General features: G+C 40.3%; 1 protein-coding gene and 1 non-coding gene across 2 annotated transcripts in view; both read right to left on the bottom strand.

Annotated features, from left to right (window-relative positions):
- Nucleotides 1-12,768, bottom strand: part of PUDP (pseudouridine 5'-phosphatase) — a 343,821-nt gene that overhangs the window by 60,055 nt on the left and 270,998 nt on the right. The gene's annotated exons all lie outside the window — the stretch shown is intronic.
- On the bottom strand, nucleotides 3,220-3,360 carry LOC135270031 (U4 spliceosomal RNA). Its single transcript, XR_010338250.1, has one exon. It is a non-coding gene; the product is annotated as a U4 spliceosomal RNA (small nuclear RNA).

The raw sequence follows: 12,768 nt of genomic DNA, 5'->3' as shown, positions 1-12,768 counted from the left end.
AGTTATTAACTCATGTGAGATAGTAAATAATTTGCCCAGACTTTGTCATGGGTTCCCAGCACAGAACTTCTGAAACCTTTGGAATTTCCTGAGAGAAGTGTGTCTTTCTTATGCTAATGAGGTGACTCAGGGTGCACTGAAGTTAATAGCGTCAGGATGGGGGCTGGTCACAAGAAAGACCAACCATGTGATTGGAGGGTTGGAGAGATTTTCATCTGCCTGACCTCTGGGGATGAGAGACGGCAGGAGATGAAAGTCAACAACATGGTCAATACTTGACTGATCATGCCTATCAAACAAAATATGGATAAGAACTCTCGACACTGAAGCTCAGTAGAGCTTCTTGGATGGTGAACACTTTGATATGCTGGGAGAAGGATATATCCTGATTCCATGGGGAAAGGGCACAGAAGTTCTGAATTCCCAATTCCTTCTTGGATCTTGCCCTACATGCATCTTTTTTATTTCTTTTCTTTTTCTTTTTTTCTTTTGATACAGGGTCTCACTCTGTCATCCAGGCTGGAGTGCGGTGGCACAGTGATGGCTCACCATAGCCTCAAATTGCTAGGCTCAAGCAATCCTCCCACCTCAGCCTCTCGAGTAGCTGGGACCACAGGCACATACCATAATGCCCCACTAACCTTTAAAAAAATTTTTTTAGAGATGGGGGTCCCACTAAGTTTTCAAGGTTGGTCTTAAACTCCTGGTCTCAAGCAACTCTCTTGCCTTGGCTTTCCAAAATGCTAGGATTACAGATGTCAGCCCCAGCACCCAGCCTATGTGTATCCTTTATAATAAAACTGTAATCATTAAGTATAGTGCTTCCTGATTGAGTTCTAGTGAATTACAAAACTTGAGGGGTTCACAGGAACCCCTGAATTTATAGTAAGTTGGTATAAGGTGCAGGTAGTCTGGAGACCAACAGAGTGTGGCTGGTGTCCATGGTGTAGGAAGTCTTCTTGAGGTTTAAATCCTTTAACTTGTAGGGTCTGAGCTAACTCTGGATGATTAGCATGAAAGCTCAATAGCAGTACACTCAGTTGGGGTTGCAACAGAATAATACCTGATATGGCTTGGCTGTGTTTCCACCCATATCTCACCTTGAATTGTAGCTCCCATGATTCCCACATGCCAGTGGAAGGTAATTGAATCATGGGGGTGTGTCTTTCCTGTGCCATTCTCATGATAGCCAATAAGTCTCATGAGATCTAATGGTTTTATAAAGGGGAGTTCCCCTGCACAACTCTTTTCTGCTGCCACATAAGACATGACTTTTCTCCTCCTTTGCCTTCTGCCATGATTGTGAGGCCTCCCCAGCCATGGGGAACTGTGAGTCAATTAAACCTCTTTCCTTTATAAATTGTCCAGCCTTGGGTATGTCTTTATTAGCAGTATGAGAACAGACTAATACAACACCCCAGTTATACATACTCCCATTACCATTGGAGGTGAAACCACCTTTGCAAAATTATGATAGTAGGAGAAACCTGACATAGTTCACTCCATCTTGCTTCTGACCTCCAAGATGCTTTGGTCATTCCCTGACATAAGTCAAGCTAACTTTAGGAGGAATTTACTTCATAGTTTGACGTTAAAGCAAGAATGATTATAGCCCTTCAACTAAACTAAACTGACTTCCCCAAAACTAAACCACCTTGGAAAGGCAACAAGAATAAGATTATGGGAAGGGCTTGAACTCTGCTAAGATTTAGGCATAGATTCTATAATTCCTTACTGCTCAGGGGTCATATGGCCAGAGGTCACAATATGTGTGGCCTTTGCAATTGCTCCCAAAGATAATATCACCATTGTAGAACCTGAGATTGTTTTTTTCCAAGTTGTTTTTCCGACTGACCCCAGCATGACTCACGACTCATGACTTAGCTGGTCCTATGGCCCTACCCAGAGGTGGACTCAATGCATGAGGACCATTTTCCACACCCCTGTAATTTTGCCCACAGCCAATCAGCAGCACCCATTCCCTAATCCCTGTCTACCAAATTGTCCATAAAAATACTATCCTCCCAGGGACATTGATGTGAGTGTTAACTCTGTTTCTCCCTTATGAGTCAGCCTCACATCAATTAAACTCTCTCTCTACTGAAATGCTGTATCTCAATGAACTGATTTTGCCTGTGCAGTGGGCAGGAAGAACTCATCAAGCAATTATAGACATAGATATTGTTATAAATTCCATTTTGCAGATGCAAAAACTGAGGCACAGAATAAATAATCAGCTCAAGGTCAGAGAGCAGTTGAGCCAGGCTTTGAACCCATGTAGCTCAGTTTCAAGCCAATGTTCTTTTATTATTATTATTATAGACACAGAGTCTTGCTATGTTGCCCAGGCTGGTCTCAAACTCCTGAGCTCAAGCAATCCTCCCTCCTCGGCCTCCCAAAATGCTAGGATAACAGGTGTGAGCCATTGTGCCTGACCCCTATTTTTTCTCTGTTACTTTAATTTTAATTTTTTTTTAAGAGACAGGGTTTCACTATGTTGCCAAGAGTCATCTGAAACTTCTGGGCTCATGTGATTCTCCTGTCTTGGCCTCCCAAAGTACTAGGATTACAAGGGTGAGCCACTGTGCCCCCAAGTCCATGTTTTTAACACTCTCATGTTCTTCCTCCTAATGAAATGCTTATGTGTTATCCAAACTCAGGGAAGATATATTAATAATATATCATGATTTTAATTATAATAGAAGGGTTGAAAATGTTCAACCCTTGAAAGAAAGATAGGGAAGCAAAAATGTACATGACAGTATAATAAAAGAAAGAGTCACAACCACAGGTATGTCTTTATTGCTGTAAATCTAAGTAATTTTTCTGGTATTTTATAGAGAAAGAAATATAGCTGTGATGATCCCAGGAGCCATATTTGCATATGCAGACATTTTCCAACATGATAAAATCTTTGGAAATCCCATCTATATTGACTTTAGTATAGAAGGATCTGATCAAAGTTTCACCAAGTAATACCCTCCACTTCTCTTCCAGTTCCTGCATAATTTACATCTCTGTGGAGAAACCAGTCTTTTGATCTGCCCCCAGGAGGTTTAGGAATTAAAGTCCCCAAGGCTATCTGTCAGCTCAGTGACTAGAGTCTCTGATATACTCCCATTCCATAAAAAGCAAGACGCATGCCCCAAAGTTTGAAACACTGCAAGATGAGGAGGCTTTCTAATGAATATTTTTTTTTCTTTTTTTTTTTTAATTCAGTCTCCGTAGAGACTGTCAAAAATTGCCATTGCTGACTATATTTCAAGTCGTCATGGCGGGGTATTGGGAAAAGTTTTCAATTAGCAATAATCCCGCCTTGGATAAACCTCATTGGCTACGATACTGCCACTGCGCAAAGCTCTAATGAATATATTAAAGGGAGGTTTTTAACTGTGTATGGGACCCATGGTTTCTCCCCATCACCTTTCCCCTAATGCTTTCTAAAGAAATTCCATCACATGACACTGCAATGCTTAATATGCCATAATTCCATGTGTTGTTAATGTTATACAATATTAAAAATGAAATTGTGATATTTGAAGTGTGCTCATAGGACAATTTGAGAAAATATGCCAGTTTTGAAACTCTGCCAACATCAGCTTGAAAATCTTGCCATAGGTTGTTCTTACAGATACATTAGTCTGAGTTCCCCCAGGGGTCAACCCGAGACCAGGAGTTGGGTGTAGCGGGCTTATTTATGCAAGAGCTTATCCAAGAAGCCCAATGCGGAAGTGGGGAGTGAGAGTTAGAGAAATCAAAGGGGATCTGTTAATAAGCGGAGGTTTAGTCACTCTCATCCCTGGGAAGGAAGGTGTGGTCTTAGAAACACAGGCCGGGTGCGGTGGCTCACGCCTGTAATCCCAGCACTTTGGGAGGCCGAGGCGGGTGGATCACGAGGTGAAAAGATCGAGACCATCCTGGTCAACATGCTGAAACCCCGTCTCTACTAAAAAAAATACAAAAATTAGCTGGGCATGGTGGCGTGCGCCTGTAGTCCCAGCTACTCGGGAGGTTGAGGCAGGAGAGTTGCTTGAACCCAGGAGGTGGAGGTTGCCGTGAGCCAAGATCGCGCCATTGCACTCCAGCCTGGGTAACAAGAGCAAAACTCCATCTCAAAAAAAAAAAAAAAAAAAAGAAACACACCCCCACCCCAGAGAAGGAGGCATTTGATCTCTGACTCCCTTCTTCCATGTCCAAGGGCTGTCTCAGGGGTTTTGACCCAAATGCAGCTGAGTAAGTTCCCCAGGGACAGAGCCAGTCCTGAGCTGAGAAGAAGGAAGCCAGATACGCTTGAGTGAGAGGCTGTCAGCTTGCTGTGAACCCTCCAGTACACCTGCTAGCTGTGAACCCTCTAGTATACCTGCTGGCGAACGGAGAATGGCCAAGGGAATGTGGGTGGGGCATCCACCACCTTCCACAGATGGAGCTTACATGACTGTGCTGAAAATAATCCTTGACACATTAGAGGCCTCCTTTTTAAGGACTCAGAATGCCAAAGAAACTTCTGTCCTTTTTAAAGGCACTTCTGCAGCACCATCCAGACTAGAAAGACAACAAGTCTATGGCACCAAGCTTCCCTTACTAAAAATAAGAAGGCCGTAAGGGACAGGCATCAGGTGTTCTGTGCTGGCAATATGTCTCATACCAAGAAAGCACTCAATCATTTTGTTAAATGAAGGCAAGAGTCGATGAATACCACTGTCTCCTACACATTCAATTAAGATGAATAGCGGATCATTTGCCGAAATTCCCAAAGATGTTCATTTTACATTCAGAAGTCTGAAGGAAGAAACCAATGCTTTTTTTCCAAAAACTTTTTTTCATGTCATTTTAAAGCACATAAAATGAGTCATTAAAATGAAAATCTCTCACTGAAAGGGAGAGAGTTTTTCCCATGGTGTCTTTATATTTTCTTAATTCCATTTGAATAACTCACTGTAAGTTCTCTATAGGAAGAGAATCACGTATCAGAATTTCTCAAAGGTCAGCTTGGAGAGTGTATAGGCATGAAGCACAGCCATTCCTATATTTTAGACACTGTGGCATGATTTCCAGAAGGTCCTTTCCGTGATTATATCTATAGTTTGAAATTTCAAAACTCTAAGGCCAACATTACCAATGTTGGCTGATAATTAATTTGCAAAGGTTGCTAGATGGGGTGATGATCACTTATAATATTAATTGAAGACTAGCACCATCCAATAGAAACATAACACAAGCCACAAACAGGAGCCATGCACATGATTTTAAATTTTCCCATAACCTCATTTTAAAAAGTAAAAAGAACAGGTGAAGCCAAATTCAGTAACATATTTTTATATAAGCCAATATATCTAAAATATGATCATTTCATTATGTAAATAAATTTATTATAATTATTATTATTTAAGAGAAGGGCTCTGTTAAGTTGCCCTGGCTGGAGTGCAGTGGCATTCACAGGCATGATCACAGCATGCTACAGCTTCTAACTCCTGGCCACAAATGATTATCCTGCCTCAACCTCCCAAGTAACTAAGACTATAGTCAAGTGTTACAGTGCTTGGCTATATGTCAATAATGTTTTATAAATTATTCAGATATTTTATATTCTCTTTCTTGTACTAAATCATTGAAATCTGGTGTGTATTTTGCACATAAAACACATCTCAATTTGGATTGCTGTCCAAAAGAAGACCAGGATGGCTATATAGTAGAAAGGACAGCTTTACTGGTGATATCAGTTTGTATACTGGGGAGGATAGTCTCTGGTGTGGACCAAAGTACTCTGTCTTTAAAGACGGAAGAGGTAGGTTAGGTTTTACACAGAATCTCATGGGTTCTGTATTACTCAGTGGAGTTATACATATTCAGCAGGTTTTGGCGGAAAGCTGTATGTATGTATGATGGGGGTAAGTGCATGCACAATGGGTAAACATGTACATAACGTTAGTCTCATATTCACCTTGGGGCATGGTTTTTGCATTAAAATGAGCTACAATTTGGCTCTTCACATAAAAGGTGAACTATAGGACCCAAATCCAATTTGTGCACAGCTTCTATAGGCTAGCTGAAACTGGCATAAAGACTACAGTTGCTTATCAGAAAAGAGTGTTTATAAGGGTGGTCCTCTATCCAATCAGTTATACTGGTCTGGTTTGTACACCAGAATTGGGAGACGTCTGATTGCTCCTCTTGTTAGGGAGTTTAGCAAGAGTATGGTTCTGGCAGCCGCAGAAATTTAGAAAATTGTCATTCCAGCCTAGCCCTTAACCCTCGACCAGTAGGTTACTTTTGTCTCCTTAACCTTGGGGTCCAAGTTAGTTGATAGAGTGGGGTCTATTTTGGTCTCTCAGATCCCAGGACTCACAGTGTTCTATGTGCCCATAGCCACATGCAGTGAGTGGCCACTACATTGGATCATTCAAGTTCAGCTTATCTTGTGGGGAAACTCGGTGAAGGATAGAGTTGAAATCAATGAATAGGATTCAAGATAGAGAAGGGAGTATCTTCCATAGATGGTTCATCCACTGGAGATTCCTTCCATAGATGGTTCATCCACTGGAGATTCCTTTTGTTAATGTGCTACTCCCCTTGTAGTCATAATGTAATACCAGAGTTCTCCGTTGGTGTCCATGTTTGTGGCTGACTGTCATATGGCAGAGGAACTATGATTTGGAACATTCTGAAAAACTGAACTTAGATGAAGTCAAAAGGATAAGAAAGGAAGCTTTGACTGTAGAAGATACTTCAATTGTTTGGAGAATGACGAGTTGGTCTAGGTCCAGTCGCACTTTTTGGAACCACACAATGTAACACTTGCCAAAAAATGTTCGTATTTCCCACTCATGACTTCTTTGGTCTTTGTTTCAAAGACCAAAGTAGGGAACCATATTGGTTTCCTTTGCCTACCTGCAATACATTATCACAAATTGAGTGCCACATTCATCATCCCACAGTTCCAAAGGACAGAAGTCCTTAATGAATCTCACCAGTGTCAGTACACAGTTTATTCTGGATGCTCCAGGAAGAATCTACTTCCTGGCTTTTTCCAGTTTCTAGAGTCAGCCTGAATTCCTTGCCTCTTGGCCTCCTTCCATCTTTGAAGCCAGCAAATGTTGGCCAAGTATTTCTCAAATCATATCATTTGATTCTTCTATTTCCCTCTTCCCCATTTAAAGAATCCCTGTAATTCCATTGGGCCACCCAGATAATCCAATCTCCCCAATTTAAGGTCAACTGGTTAACAACCTTAATTTCATCTCAACATGAATTACCTTTGCCATGTAAAGTAACATATTCAAAGGTGTTGGGAATTAAGATATAGATGTTTGGGGACAGAGGTGTCATTATTTTGCCAATCTCATGTTCATTCCATTGTAATTCCTTTTCATTGTCGATGCTGTTGTCTTTGCTGAAACAAAATGCCCAACTAAAGTAGTACATGTTTGTCTCCAGAGTATAGGTATATTTTAATTTATTGACAAGTATTCTTACTATTTATTTTTCACTCTTATTATAGTTTAGGGGTTAGGGTTATTATAGTTAGGGATAGGGTTAGGGTTAATCGAGCTATTGCCTGGACTAAAGTGATTATTGTATGTCTTAAATATCTTTTAGTTTTAAAATAAGTAGCTGATTTTCTGTACAAGACAACTATCTACATAAAATCATCTCAACCTTCCCATCAAAAATATCTTCTAACATATCTTTCTAAATTTTCTCTCATTCAGAGACTTGCAACTGTTGCATCAGAGCACAGAATGATTTTTCCCATAAGACATATGGAAGAAGTGAAGCCAAGAAATATTATAACACTTTTAGTCACTTGGTAAATGTGTCAATTTTGGGAACTAAACCACATACTCAACAGTAGATGTTCTTACTGTTAGCAACATCTCTAGAGCTTCCACATTCAGAAGAGCACATTCCTTCTTAAAATTATGTGAACAAGTCATTGAATTTTAAATGACTAACTTTTTTAGACAAAAGAAAATAACTAATTGCCATTTGATTGAGCATTCCCTCAGATTCCTATATCATGGGAGAGATGCAAAAAAGTGGAACAAATTTACAGAAATCTCATAAGTCAAAATATATATACATCTAAGCACACTGAGTTGATTAAGCTAAAAAAATACTTTTTTTCTTGAGGGTTTAGAAGTAAATGTATAGCTCACGGTAAAATAGGACATCAAATTTGGTTTCGAAACAAGTACTCACAGCAATGGAAATATGTTTGTTTTTCCATTTTTAAATTAAAAAAATTTTTTTTAAGAGACAGTTTCTGTCTGTTGCCCAGGCTGGAGTGCAGTGGCACCAGCATACTTCACTGCAGGTTCAAACTCACAGTCTCAAGTAATCCTCCCACTTTAGCTTCCTGAGTAGCAAGGACTACAGGCACGTGCCACCATGCAGGACTATTTTTTTATTTTTTTGTAGAGATGAGATCTTGCTATGTTGCCCAAGCTGATCTTGAACTCTTGGCCTCAAGCAATCCTCCTGCCTCAGCCTCCCAAAGTCCTGGGATTATATGCACGAGCCACCTTACCCAGCTGAAAGATTTTTTTTAATTTAAAATTTATGTTTTTTTCTATTACTTACATCATACCACAGAATGCAAGATAGTATACGGTTGTTAAATTTAAAAGTAAATTCAAATATTCCTAAAACTTGTGTTTTAATTCAATGTTTGCTACAAGGACTGCACCGTTGCCACAGGAGCAAAAGTGTGTTTTTAAATATCAAATAAAGAGAATTAATTCCACCCATTGAAATTTATTTAGCTCCAGGGCTACCTCATGAAACTGGGGAAGCTGTGCCTTGTAACAAGTGAGCACATGTTGACCTGCCAGGGTGAGAGAGAGGGGTATCAACTTGTGATTTGCCTTAGGAAGATGCTGCCTCCTTGTGACTCCTAAGGACTGCATTGCTAGTGCTGCCTCCACCTGCATATCAAGTTTGCTGGTACAAAGATGAAGACCAGGGAAGATCCACTCATAGGGGAAGGGCATGCCACAGACTTAATTCTTTTGACAAGTCTGTGTGAGAACATTCACTGCAGTGGTCATCACTTTGAGAACTTGGGCACAGTAGTTAACAAGACAGATGAGATTCCCAGCTCAATGGGACTCATATTATGGTGGAGAAAAATAAAATGTCACAGAAACTCACAGAGAGCGGGACATCATCCAACTTACTCTGGGAATGCAAACTTCAGCTGGGAGTGGGGTGAGGAAAAGAAGTCCATCAGGCCCCAGAAGGTGGGTGTAGGGTCAGGTTGAGAGGATGGGCATGGATTTCAATCATGGTTTCAATCAGAGGAAAGCTCCATACTCGTAATGTGTTCAGATTCTTTTCATTGCTCTCCAGAAGGCAATAGTAGTATTCCAAGATACTTTCCTGTACTGAATGTTCCCACCAAATTTTCCATTTTCCGATTGTTGAGAGCCCTAAGAAGTCCTCTGTAAATAAGATCTAGGTCATCTTGGACACTCTACCAAATCCTCCCCTGAGAACATATTGCCCCCTACCTTTCAAAGTTACTGTCAAAGCTGCTGTATCCTTGTTGTTTTATAGTTCAACAACAAATGCTTGTTTACTAAATGTCTTCTTTGAGTTGGGTAGTGCTCCAGGCATGGCAGATTCAGCACTAAGCAAGAAATACAACACCCTCATCTTCATGGAGGTTACAGTGAAGTCAGCATGATGGTGGTGGTGGTGGTGGTGGTGATGGTAATGATGATGGTGGTGATGGTAGTGATAATAGTGGTGATGGTGGTGGTGGTGGTAGTGATGATGGTGGTGATGTTGGTGATGGTTTGGTGGTGATGATGGTGATGGTGGTGATGATGGTAATGATGTTGATGATGGTTGGTGATAATGGTGGATGGTGATGATGGTGGTGGTAGTGGTGATGGTGTTGTTGGTGATGATGATGATGGTGGCAATGGTGGTGTTGATGGATGCTGATGTTGTGGTGACAGTGGTGGTCATGGTGATGTTTGGTGGTGGTGCTGAAAGTGGAGGTGGTAGTGTTTATGACAGTGACAGTTGTGGTCTTAGTCCATTTTGTGTTGCTATTACAGAATACCACAGACTGGTTAATTTACAACAAACAAAAATGCATTTGGCTCATGATTCTGGAGGCTAGGAATTCCGACAGCATGACACCAGCATCTGGTGAGGGATTTTTTGCAGTATAATTCCATGATGGAGGGCAAAAGGGCAAGAGAGGGTGAGAGCAAGAGGGTGAAGCTTGTTTTTATAGCAAAGCCACTCTCAGGATAACTAACCAACTCTCATGAAAATGACGTTATAAGGGCATTTATAAGGACACCATGACCTAATCAGATTCAAACCATAACAATAGTGGTGTCAATGAGGTTGGTAGTGTTGGTGGTAGAGGTGAAAGTGAAGGTGGCAATGGGGTTGTGGAATTGGGCAACAAACAAGCACATTAGTGTACAAGAAAAATAACAGCAGTATATGCGAAAGAGAAAGTGTAAAATATACAATGTATTGCAGTGGACCTGGGCTGCTACTTCAAATGAATGGCCAAGAAAGACCTCTCAGACACAGTGACATTTAAGTCAAGATCTCAAAGCTGAGTGACCTGACCAAGGGCACCTGTGCTCCATATTCATGATTAAGATTGTGTTGAACAGGGCTAAAGGTTCAAGAATCTTAGTAATAGAGCATAAGCTTCTATAAAGTTTATGGTCAAAATATGAATGAGTTGGTTTTCCTATAATCTCATTTACTCTGTAAACACTTGAGAATTTTTCATGACATTTTTTTCCATCACATCACATAAACTCTACATAGGGGAAAAGATTCAAATTAGCATTTAACATTTATTCTAAAGTCCACTTTCTGTCTATTCAAATGTCTTAGGCTTCTAGAAAATGTTTCTGTTTCTATGAACTTGCTGTAAGTTGAAAGCCTATTCTGGCATCTTGATATTCTTGAGAACATCTCTGCAAAATTTTATGTCATCTGCAGAGAATAGTCTTTTTCTGGCAATTTCTTAACTATTGATTTAGCTGTTCTTGTGTGTCTTTAAATGAGGAACCAGCAGCCTAGAGTTAGGCTATGAAATGGAAAAATTATGGGGTAAGCATCTCAGTCATTCTTCCCTTTCAGCCTTTGTCTTAATCATCATTTACTTTTCTAACCTACTTTCAACTTGATACTGCTAATTTCCTGGCAAAGTATTAATTCCAAACCTAGAGAAGAAGAATTACTAAACGTTCTCTGTAGCAATGACTGTTGGTGCCCTGTTCAGGTTCATTCTGCCATTGTATCCCCCAAAGATACCCATTGCCCAGTTGAGAAGAATACTGCCTGCTATCAGCTCAGCGATGCACCACCTGCTCTCAACTAAATGAAAATACCTGGAGTTTACATTGCCCCCCAGAAAGTCCCAAAACCCGTGACTGACAAAGTGTTCCAGAGATCTACTGCTGCATAGCAAACCACCTCGGACCTAGTGGAATAAAACAACTATCATTTTCTTTGCTCATAAATTGGGTGGGTTGGGTATTTGGACTGGGAACATTGGGCCGAGTTTGTCCTGCTCCATGATGTCTATGGCCTCAATAGGGAAGACTCCAATGAATGGGAGTGACCTGAAAAACTGGAAACTGGAATTATCTGGAGATGTCTTCCCTCACTTTCTTGTGCCTAGGCTGGCAAGACTCAAAATCTGGACTCAGATGGGGCTGTTGAGAGCACCTGCACATTGCTTTTTTGTGTAGCCTGAGCTTCCTTACAGCATGGCAGCCTCTGGTTACTTGGACTTATACTGTGGTGAACTGAAATTCCAGCAGTGAGTGTGTCAGCAAACAAGGGAGAGCCCTTTGGCCTTTTAAATCCACCTTAAAAGTCACATGGTATCCAGTAAGGACATGCAAAGTTCCTCAATATCACCAATCACTAGGGAAATGCAAATCGAAACCACAAAGAGATATACTTCTCACCCATTAGAATGACAGCTATTAAAAAAAATTACCCATAAAGTAACAAATGTTGCTGAGAAAGTGGAAAAATTGAAACCCTTGTAGTATTTGGGGAGTGTAAAATGGCACAGCCATTATGGAAAACAATACTGAAATTCCTCTAAAAATTAAAAATAGGTTTATGATATGCTCTAGAAATCTACTTTTGGATATATACTCAAAAGAACTAAATCAGGGTATGAAAAACATTTTTGTAGACTCATGTTCATAGTAGCACTATTTACAATGGCCAAAATGAGGAAGCAACCCAAAAGTCCATCAATGGATAAATGAATAAGCAAAATTTGGTCTATCCATACAGTAGAATATTATTCAGCCTTAAAAAAAGGAAATTCTGACACATGTTACAACATGGATGAAATCCAGGAGGACATCATGCTTAGTGAAATAAGCTAGTCATGAAAGACAAGTTTTTATTTAATGTATACAGAGTCTTAGTTTTGCAAGGTGCACAGAGTTCTGAATATGGGAGGTCTTTGTCTGCTGCCATCCATGTAAGATGTGACTTTCTCCTCCTTGCCTTCTGCCATGATTGTGAGATCTCCCCATCCACAGGGAACAGTAAATCGATTAAACCTTTCTTTTGTAAATTGCCCAGTCTCTGGTGGTGTCTTTATCAGCAGCATGAAAATGGACCAATACAATTGTACAGTTAAAAATGGTGAAAATGGCAGATTTTGTGTTATGTGTATTTTACAACAATTAAAAATTATTTTAAAGTGTCACATCATGTCACTTTCACCATATTCTATTGTTGGAAGCAATCACTCTT

This window comes from Aotus nancymaae, unplaced genomic scaffold (assembly GCF_030222135.1).
Source record: "Aotus nancymaae isolate 86718 unplaced genomic scaffold, 86718_ANA_hifiasm-v0.15.2.pri h1tg000058l, whole genome shotgun sequence".
Classification (NCBI taxonomy): domain Eukaryota; kingdom Metazoa; phylum Chordata; class Mammalia; order Primates; family Aotidae; genus Aotus; species Aotus nancymaae.
This window is presented reverse-complemented; position numbering and strand designations above follow the sequence as displayed.